This window comes from Saccopteryx bilineata, chromosome 6 (assembly GCF_036850765.1).
Source record: "Saccopteryx bilineata isolate mSacBil1 chromosome 6, mSacBil1_pri_phased_curated, whole genome shotgun sequence".
NCBI lineage: Eukaryota > Metazoa > Chordata > Mammalia > Chiroptera > Emballonuridae > Saccopteryx > Saccopteryx bilineata.
Genome location: NC_089495.1, coordinates 42,126,069 through 42,137,474, shown reverse-complemented (window position 1 = coordinate 42,137,474; position 11,406 = coordinate 42,126,069).

The window sequence follows — 11,406 nt, the reverse complement described above, 5'->3', positions numbered from 1 at the left end:
TTCAACCTGAATTGCAAATATATATGGCTGATAGAAAAGACCAGGCTGTTGCTAAGAATTCACTTAGCCTATCAGAACTAGAACTGACATGTACTATAATTGTTAGTTAAACAAACTGTGAACTTGGTGAGGGTAGAGACTATGTCTGCAAGAACCCTAGGGCATTTAATCAGTGCTGAACAAGTGACTGCACAGTGCTGGAGCTCAGCTGTGCTTGAGGTTGGCCCAGGTGACCCTGTGGCCTTATTTCGCCCTCTGGGAGGTGTCAGTTGTTTCTAAATTTTATTAAGATCTCTCAGATGTTCTTCCTGGAAATCAACTCTGTGTTCACACTCACTATGGAGAGTGGATTTAATACAGAACTCTTTTTAAATTTTCATGACCCCCTCTCTGGATCAGCCTAATGAAAGACTTGAACCGTCGATAAGGTCTGTGTATTTACATGTAATATCAAGGTGGTTTGCGACCCCTGCACAGACAAAACCTGAAGTACAGGGCTTTCAGGTTCAATTGTATTATATCTGTGTCTTCTGGCGCTATTCCTGAAAAATAGATGCTGAACTAGTCATCTGGCAAGCTCAGTGTATAGGTTAATTTGCTAATAAAATATTTCAGGAAAAATATGTTTTCTGAAGCGTATAGACATTTACATACATAAATCTGGCTACTTGGAGCAGATTATGTTGCAAGATTCCTCCTGAGTCTATATTTCTGGAATAAATTGAATGCATGTTTTCTAGGCTTTCCAAACCATCTGGAGTTGAGGGGGTGGGGAAACATTTACTGAATGAAGCTCTAAGTCTTTCTGTTAAAGCTAACCTTTTTTCCACCCACATCTTCATAGCAAAAAATAATAGGTAGAGGTGCAATTTATATTTTTAAGTTTAAATACCAAATACTGCTTCTATAATGCTTCTGCTGTCCAAGTGAACATATTATTGATAATCTATTTCTATTAAAATATCAAAGAGGGTCATTTATCATATGGCTATGCATCAACTATACTCAAGTTCTCAAAGATCAGTGAAGAGATAGTCAAATATTTAGCATACTTGGATCACAGTCGGTTTCAGTAGTTTAAAAAAGTTCGGGAAACCATGGTTGATATACTTTTGTCTTCATGTGTTCACTGGCATACAACTTTCCACCAAAGACAATGAGAAAGTAAATTTAGAGACACCAAGTATTTTAAGTTTATTTAGCACTACATAAAAAACAAATGGTTTTGTTTTGTTCATACTGGTAGGCATTCCTGTGTTTAACTTGGGGAAATACTAGTTAAATTACCATATATGCATTTTTGGTTAAACCAATTATGTATAGAAAGCTTATAATTCCAACTCAGTAACCTTTTTATTAAGAGTTTAGTTGTTGCTATTGGGAAGTCTACAGACACTAGTTTTGTGTCATCAAGGAATTTAAATCTTCAACGAAAGAAAAAAAAAAAAGAAATGGAAGGTTAGAGATAAAAGTAAAAGCAGGGAAGGAGAGAGAGAGACTTGTTTCATCTTTTGCCTAATTGCATTGAAAAGAAATGGGCACTTTGCACGCCTTGAACTGAAGGTGACCTGGCAGGGCCAGTAGTAAGCAGCACTCTGTTATATAATTGAATGACCCTCACATACTCCTATCAAGGTGTCTGAGGCAGTTTTCCTCTTTCTTACAAATCGCATGATGACCTTTGCTCCCCATTGGTTTAAATCACATTCTTCAGGGATTAAACTGTTATGACAAAAGAGGAATGTTTAGATACTGTGCTTTGCAGCTCAAAATTTGTCAGATTAGAAACTGTGTATTTTATAATCTTCAGATCAAAGCAGTTCTGCATCAAAGCTTTATGTCTACTACAATATTTTCCCAACCTTTGTTGAACCTGAATTGTTTTGGATTATCTCACATTGGGTTCACTGAGTATGCCTAAACTAACGTGGAGGGAAAAGCTTTCCTCCAAATATTTTAAACATTTTACATGTGCAGGGTTCGGGCACTAAGCTCCAGGTTTTCATTTATGGAGTGATGTAGCCTGCCTTGACAGTCTCTTTAACTCTAGTTTTATATGAGATGCTTTTTGAGATTAGTATGACAGATAAAACCCTATAGGGCAACCGTTTATCTTCCATTAAGAGCCCTGCTCACTTTCTTTAACTGGCTGACCAGAGTGCAGTGTAAAGAGGCCTTTTTATAGAGTTTTTACATCTCGATGGATTAGGTATCATTACCCTGTTGGAAAAAGAACAGTTCAATTTTCTCAAAAGAATGGTTTTATGGAGCAGAGCAGTTTGTCTTTCTCCATCGCTAAATCCAGCAATCATGTTTCCAAAACAGACACAAAGCAATGATCATTCAAAGTTCAAATTGCCAATTAATTTAGAATATGTTCTCTGAATCCCTTTCTTATTGTATTACCATGAATCTAGTAAGACAAATATGAGGTCAGCATAATGGTATCTATTATAAAAAAAAACAACATTTGTATGTTAAAGGAAAAATCAATGTAATCTTTCCTTCAACAGAAATTATTTTTAAAATCATATTTATTGATAGATAAAATGTTTTTAAAGAAATCCAAAATTAAGATTAAGTACTTTAAAAAATTATTGTTTTTGATATAATGAAAAAGAGAACAGAGGATATAGCATGTGATGATATAATTCAACTGCATTTATTTCTACACATGTCATTTATTCATATATCATAAACTGTCATGTAGGTTGATAAGGAGGTGAATGACATCATTATATACCAGAAAAGCAGAAAACTATGTAGGTACATGAATGCTGTTTTTCTTTTAGACCAATGCCTTTATTGTATTATGTTGGTATATTTCTCAAATGAGTTAATAAGAGCCAGTTTTGAAATAATGTCATTTTTTAATTAATTGTGTTACCCATAGAACTATGTTCATCACATGAAACCCACAAAAATGTTTTTATGTTTCTAGTATTAGGAAGAGTTGGGAGTCTTTTTTAGCAGCTATTACGTTTATAATTTAGGAACACTGTAGCTCCTACATCTGATCATGTCTTCTTATCTCTCTGATGCTAAAACCCTTTAATCTAGGTTTGTGATCTAGCTCCAGCGAGGTACAGAGGAATTTCTGGCCTTATTTTGAAATCTAACTTCACTCCAGATTCTATTTTAGTTTTCAACTTCTTGTTACGTTTAGATTATTTTTATTACCTATATTAATTTTATTTTGTTATATTGTATACATTAGCCTGCTCTTGGGAACAAAAGAAGCATAAATAAATAAAAAATAGAGCTTATCATTTTTGTGTGCATGTGGATAATTATGTGAATGGAAAGGCAAAACCTGAAAATGTCTAGACACATTGACATGAGTTGGGTGTGCGGTCATGTTGTCTAGAGTGAAGTCCAAGTGTTCTCTTAATTTAATGGGAACTGTACATCAGTGCTTGCCTGGCCAGATCCTCCAACAGGACTTGGAGTTTTGCCTTCACACCAAACCAGCCAATTGGGTAGCAGTAAAACTTTTCATATGAAAGTCTGTACTATGACTAGAAGAAGTTGTATCATGTCAGAAAGTACATTCCCTGTTCTTGAGAATCCTGTGCTTTGGGAGGGGGGGGGAGAGAGAGAGAGAGAGAGAGAGAGAGAGAGAGAGAGAGAGAGAGAGAAAGACACCAAGTATACAAGAAAAGTTTCTATCAATACATGTAAATATATGGAGGTATCTTTACATCTACATGAAAATGAGTTACTGCGGGTAGTGGAAGACAATGGAACTGGGGAATGCTAAGTGGAACTCTTGGCATCTTAACTTAGGGGTCAAGGAGAATGTGGGGAGCATTCAATAGGATGTTGGTCATGCTTGGATGACATAGCTAGATTTAGTATTTGGCTTTTCTCCAAGTTGAGATGATTAGAAGTTTAAGTTATTTAGTTTGAGAATTCTTTTTTAAATAAAAAATGTAAAGAGATATTTAAAACTATAGAATGCAGGAAATAATCACTTACTAATTTGAAACTTAATGTCTATAACAACTACTATTTATTGAGTAGTATTTTGTCCCCACTTTCCATTTTATAGTCACTATTGCATATAATCCTATGACTACTCTGAGATGTAGCCATTAGTATTCTCAATTTTTAGGTAAAACATACACACAGACACACTTATGTATGGTTACTCATCAAAAAGGACAAAACAAGACTTGAACTCAGGCCTATATGATTACAAAGACCATCTTCTTAACCATTCAGTGATATATTTGTAGGCTGTTTTATAACAACTCCTATAAACAAACACCACTTTCATGCTTTTTTAAATCTTTATTGAAGTTTGCCTATTCTGGATATTTCATATAAATTAATCCTATAATATGTGCTCTTTTGTGACTGCCTTCTTTCATTTAGCATAAGGGTTATACTATAATACATGAAATAACTATAAGGCATTATTATTATCATTAATATTTTAATGCTGCTTTTATGCATACTGCATCTGTTTCTGTCTCATTTCTAACCGCTTTCTCTGTGATGCATAATGCAAAAAGAAAGTATTTTAATATTTCAGTGCTCAAGGTATGTTCTGTAGACCATCTGCATTGTCAATATTTTGGGTAACTTTGAAAATGCAGAATCTCAGTCCAGACCTCAGGTTGAATATACTGTAACAAAATCTCCAGGTGACTCTTATACTTGAGAAGCAAGGATTTAACAGTACAGTTTCTAATAATACCTAATATTCCTCTGTTTCTTGTCATTATCTATGCTAAGATCCAAATGATTGTCTCTGGTTTACTTCTTCCTCTTTCTACACACAGCCTATAAGGAAGGTCATTGCTCAAACTCCTCTTCCTATCTTCACTTTAGTCTAAATTTTCATTCCCAAATTCTTACTGGAGAGCTCATCTTACTAGCTACCTTCTCTTCCATGAGACACGCTGATCTCCTCATTTGAATATCCAGGGCACAATGTCTCTTTTGACATTTATGGCCTGTTTTCTAGGTGTATATTTATGATCTTTAATTGGCTGCAAGAGCAAAGGGCATTTTTCCTCTTTTTTGCAATTCTTGCCATACCTAAGACGTTTGCCTGCCCAGAGTGGCAGCTTGAAAGCAGGTTTAATGCATTGAAAGGAACCAGAGTTTTCAGGAATGTAAATTTGGTTCTATGAACACACAGGCCCACTCACTGTCTTCAAGGCTCAGGTTTACCCCTCATCCAAACATTACTGTTCCTCTTGTACATACATCTCTTCCTGATACACTGGCATATAAACTTTAAGAACAGAGTGCAGTCCAATTGAACATTTTTCCTTCCCATTTCTTAGAAAAGCTGTGATGGTACAATTTTACATCTTAATTTCAAAGCATTTCATGATGCATTTTTACAACATGAGATTCAATTTTATGCTCAGTCTTGATATTCAAACCATTTTCTCTTGAAAAAAAATAAAATAACTCACCATCCAAAATGTACTTAGCCATGTAAAATAGAAGAATTTAGTTATGTGAGTATTTTTAGTAAAACTATCACAGTAGTCTGTGAACAGTGGTTACAAAAATAGGGCTACAAGAAAACCTATAGAAATCCTAAATCATCAAAACATGTATTGTGGGCTTGTCAGTTCAATTTAGCAAGAAATAGCAATTTCTATACTATCTGAACATTTCAACTGAAGAACTTCTTAAACATGAATCAAATATTAAGATTAATATGAAATGGTTTCACTTTTTTATGATTCTCTGGGTTTACATGAATATATATGTATATGTTGCAAATACTAAAGCATTTATTTAATAAAATAAAGCAAGTTCTTTTCCTTTAATGTTACCTACAAACGCATGTCTTGACTTGTTGGGCCATAAAAACTATTAATGAATTTTTGATTTGTCAAACAGATGAAATCCTTTGGACACTAAGAAACAAGTTGTGAAAAACAAATAATGAACCTTCTAGGATAGAGAGTAATGTATTCTGAATCAAGGGAATTTAGGGAACACCCCTTGAGGTTAACTGGAATAAGGGTTCAAAATTATGTTGGGCTCTTTGTGCTTGACTAGAACAATGATAATTATTTGTCACAGCTGTTTCTGCTTTGGGTAATGATAGAATTAGGGAATTGTATTTTCAAACAGATATAGTTTATTACTTTCCATGTTATTTTAAGCAAAAGTCAGTATATAGCTTAAAGGCTGTGTTTTGTTTTCTTTCTTTTTTTTTCTTTTTTTTGGGGGGAGAGTGAAGTTAACAGGTTTATGAACAGTAGCCATCATTCTATAGTTTAAACTTTTCAAATTTTATAATAAGATTAACTCAAGCCTGACTAGGTGGTGGCACAGTGGACAGAGCATCAGACTGGGATGTGGAAGACCCAGGTTTGAAACCCCAAGGTTGCGGGCTTGAGTGCAGGCTCACCAGCTTGAGCATGGGGTCACTAGGTTGAGCATGAGATCATAGTATGATCCCATATTCGCTGTCATGAGCCCAAAGGTCACTGGCTTGAAGCCCAAGGTTGCTGGCTTGAGCCCAAGGTTGCTGGCTTGAACAAGAGGTCACTCGTTCTGCTGTAACCCCCAGGTCAAGGCATATATGAGAAAGCAATCAATGAACAACTAAAGAAGCCACAATAAAGAATTGATGCTTATCTCTCTCCATTCCTGCCTGTCTGTCCCTATCTGTCTCTCTATCTGACTCTCTCCTTCTCTGTCACAAAAAGAAAAAAAAAAGATTAACCCAAGCTCCTCTTAATGTAAATGCATTGGCACTTGGTTAGCTTAGTTGAGGCGTTGGTAGTTGACTGCCATCTTCTTAGTCATTTGTCCTACTAACCATGTTTCACTGTGTATTTATATTCTTAAAGTCATGGAGACAGACAAGATTTGCAAAATTTTTTATTAGAACTGGGTTTTTCCTTGATAAATTTACAAATTCTGAGAGAACTGACCATTTTCTAATTTCTGCGTGTATCTGCTTATCAAGGTTGAATACCATACCCTTTGGATTTTAGTTCAAGAGTTTGTATTGGTTATTGACTCAAATTGTGATGAGTAACGTTTGGCATACTATGTTTTCAAAAATTTCTTTATTTGTATGAACTACTCACTCATCCTTCAGAATGCTTGTCATCAAAATCATGTAAGTAAGCTTCTCTGTCATCAAAGTACTCATTATTTTAGTAGGACTTCCTGGGTTGGCAGCCAATGTGTTTACTGAATAGCTCTGTATGGTCATGGTATATACTTAGGATAGGGAACTACAACACCATGAAGATAATTATAATCTTATTTAAATGCTGACAGATGTGGTATTTATGTAATATATATTTATACATATATATTGTAAATAGAATTATACAACATCTGTATCATCTGTATTTGTCTTTATATGTATCATGCCTCTTTAAAATGATAAACATTTAATTAAATATTTAATCAAATCTCTTTGAATAAAGATATAACATTATATTGGAAAGAGACAATTATATATCAGCTACTTATTTTAACCATTTAGAATCTAAGTAAGAAAACTGAAAACAGAATAAAAGACCAAGGATAATAGCATCAAAGCTAATTTATATTTATTGTTTTATTTACAAAAAAACAAAATATACTTATTTAAACAAAAGCCTTAAACCAAGACAAAATTTAGAGTAAATAAAATATTTTCAAAATCATTGATCCCAGCCAGATGATAGCTTTTTGTTATCAAGTAATATAATTCTAATTTAATATAATTGATTTAATAGATTATTTAATATAATAATTTAATATAAATAAATTGATCAAATAACTATATATTTTAAGTGAGAATATGAAATATACATGTTGAACCCATGGCCATCTGATTTCCTGTTTAAGATAATATGGTATCTGACCCAACTCTCTGAAAGTGAAATGTTCTTAAGCATAGAACTATATAGTTCATAGATCATTTGATGCTTTAGAAGTCTTTTGTTACAACCTCTCCTGGTTTTCATCTTGGATCCAGACTTCTATGTGAAAATCAGAAACATTATATTCAGTATTTCACCAGCAGGTTCAAAAAGTGCATTACCTGATATTACTTAGGAACCATTATCAAGGATTGCTTAGATAAGGTGGCTCTGCTATCTGCAAAATTGACCTTACAATGGGGCTGCTTTGATTAAATGGCTTCAGGTTGTAGTCAATAAATAATCTGGGTGCTAAGGAAATTATCTTAGGTCATCCCTTCAATGAAGAGGTATACAAAATAAGATGTCAAGTCTTTACTTTTTCTTTGCCCTTTTCCATTTCCATACTCATGTCATTATTGTTTAAGTACTACAAGATTCAAGTTCTCTAAATCTATAAAAGAAGAAGAACAACAACAACAATAAAAACCCAACAGCAATCAAAACCCAAGTTGTTGGGTTTATGTGTTCTCTGGATGATTTTTTATATTAATGCAAGTAAAAACAGTGCCCTATACAATGGATCTCAAACTTGAACCTGCATGAGGAGAGTGGGGTGGGCGTTACTGAAACAGATGGCTGGCCACACCTTTAGAATTTCTGACTCAGTGCATCTAGGGGGACCTGAGACTCTGCATTTCTAAAAATGTGTGGGTGACACTCGTATTGCTGATCACAGAGCACAGTTGAAAACCATTGCTCTACATTGCTGTTGCTTCTAAGTGTAACTTGGAAAGAGTTTTGTATCACGTTTTAAAAACAATAGTGTTGTCTGAAAAAGAGGGTTTTTGTTCTGCTATTCCAAAAAGGAATCACATTAAATGCTGTTCATGTATCCTGCTGGGTTTTGCAATGCTGTTCTGGGTTGCTGGATAAGAATACCCAGTTAAATTTGATTTTAAGATAAACAACGAATGGCTTTTATTATATCACATGGATAAATTTGCTAAATTTGGAAAGCCTACATTGAGTCATGAAGAGTTAGTTAACAGATTATTTGTATAATCTTTCCAATTAGGCAAATCACCATTTTAATTAAAACATGTAGTATCAATGACTATATTAAAGTTCCTATGATTTCTGAAAATACAAATAAAATGTGAGGTAATTTTGTATTTCAAATAATAATGCTGCAAATTTGAGATGACACCTTTTAGTTAACTATGAGGTTAGTTTTATTCCTAAAATGCCTTAAAAATGGTTTCACCCACTATAAGGCAAGTGCTACAGTGTTAAGTGAACAAACTGATTTAGCTTTCTTACAGAGGTCTAGAACTTGATGCAGCTTTGTAGAACAAGAAAAATAATGACAACTGTGGGGAGTTGGAGATGTGTTCAGATGTAATCACTAGTAGTCACTGCAGGACTTTGAGGGAGCCAATTGTCTCTATTTTCTAACTTGTAAAGAGGATTGAAAAGAAACAAGGCTGCACATTTGGTAAATATTAAACTTCAGAAACTCAATGTTGAATTGGGGCTCCTTGATCACAGCCGAGCTGATGGATGACAATCTGAGTTACAAAGGTGTTGCCCATGTGGATTTCAAATGATGATTGAATAGAGGGCCCTGTTTCATATTGATGCATAACTTCTAATAACATTGGTTGGCATTTCAGGAGTTAACCAGCATCAGATCTATGATTTCTTAAATGCATCAAAATTCTGCCGCAAAACTCATGTTTTCATCTTCCCTCCATGCAAAAGAACCTTTCTCGCAGTCAGAAATTGATTGCAGTGCACTTTGGCATGCTCCCATATGCTTCTTATTCATTGAAAAGGGAATGAGTTATTATTAGAAATCCAGCGGTGGCCATCACTAGTGAGGTTTCATTAATATATTTAATGCAATAGGATTCCGTTAATTGTACAACAGGGCAAAGATGAGATTCCCCAATACTCCTACCTTTCCAGGTATAGAGCCCAGTGTATGTTATATTCCTTCTGACACAAAAGCTAATAATTGAACCTACTTTAAAAATGTTTCCTAACTTTATTCACTATAGCGCTTGAGGTTTATGTAGTTTTACTTTGCAAGAATGCAAATTCGAGTTGTTCCAAGGTTGAAAAATATGTTCCATGAAGGTCTACGGAAACTGAAAAAAAAAATGTTGACTTTGATATTTTGATACTTATACACAAGAGAAAGTTTTTAGGAGATTATTCCTTAAAAGAAAAGAAAGAAAGATGAAAGGAAGGAAGGAAGGAAGGAAGGAAGGAAGGAAGGAAGGAAGGAAGGAAGGAAGGAAGGAAGGGAGGAGAAAGAAAGAGAGAAAGAAAAGAAGAAAGGAAGAAAGAGAAAGAGAAAGAAAAGAAGAAAGGAAGAAAGAGAAAGAGAAAGAAAAGAAAGAAAGAAAATAAATAAATAAATAAATAAATAAATAAATAAATAAATAAAATGCCAGCTTTCCAGTATTTATCAGTAATCATACTCTAGCAGGGGTCCCCAAACTTTTTACACAAGGGGCCAGTTCACTGTCCTTCAGACGGTTGGAGGGCCGCCACATACAGTGCTCCTCTCACTGACCACCAATGAAAGAGGTGCCCCTTCTGGAAGTGCGGTGGGGGGCCGGATAAATGGCCTTCAGGGGGCCACATGTGGCCCGTGGGCCGTAGTTTGGGGATGCCTGCAAGAGATTACACTTTCCAAGAAAAAAAGATGTCTCAAGCTTTTTGGATTGAAAGCTAATGTGAGTGTTGTTTTGGAACACTCTGATTGAAGGAACTTTGCCACTAGTTTTGCTGTAAATGAGACAGCGCTTGCCACACTGCTCAAATAACACCTCAGCTAAACAAGTGTTCCTGTGTCTTTCAAAAATTTTTACAGGAAAACAACCCATTTATTTCTTTAGTGAAAAAAAAAGTTCTTATTGCCAATCTGCTCAATAAGAAAAGGGTTGAAAAAAATGCCTGGTACTTAAGAAGCCAATGTGTTTCTTCCCCTTTTCTCTGAGTCCACTCCAATTTGGTCTCTTACCACCACCATCCCACTCAAAGGCATCATTAACTTCCTCGTTGCAAACCCAGCAATCATTTCTAACTCCTTATGTTACTTTTCCCTCAGTAGCATTTAATAGAGAGAACACTCTGCTTCAAGTCATTTTCTTTTCTTGGCTTTCAGTATGCCATATTTTCTGAGTTTTTCCCCAAGTTCCCAGCTGCTCCTCTGCTGGCTGCTCTGAAGTGTTCACCTCCCTGACCACTACGAGACTCAGATCTTATACCCTCTCTTTCCTGTTCATGTCCTGAGTGATCTTATCCAGATTTGTGGCTTTAACTATCATATAAAGCAGGGGTCCCCAAACTACAGCCCGCGGGCCGCATGCGGCCCCCTGAGGCCATTTATCCGCCCCCCGCTGCACACCCGGAAGGGGCACCTCTTTCATTGGTGGTCAGTGAGAGGAGCATAGTTCCCATTGAAATACTGGTCAGTTTGTTGATTTAAATTTACTTGTTCTCTATTTTAAATATTGTATTCGTTCCCATTTTGTTTTTTTTTACTTTAAAA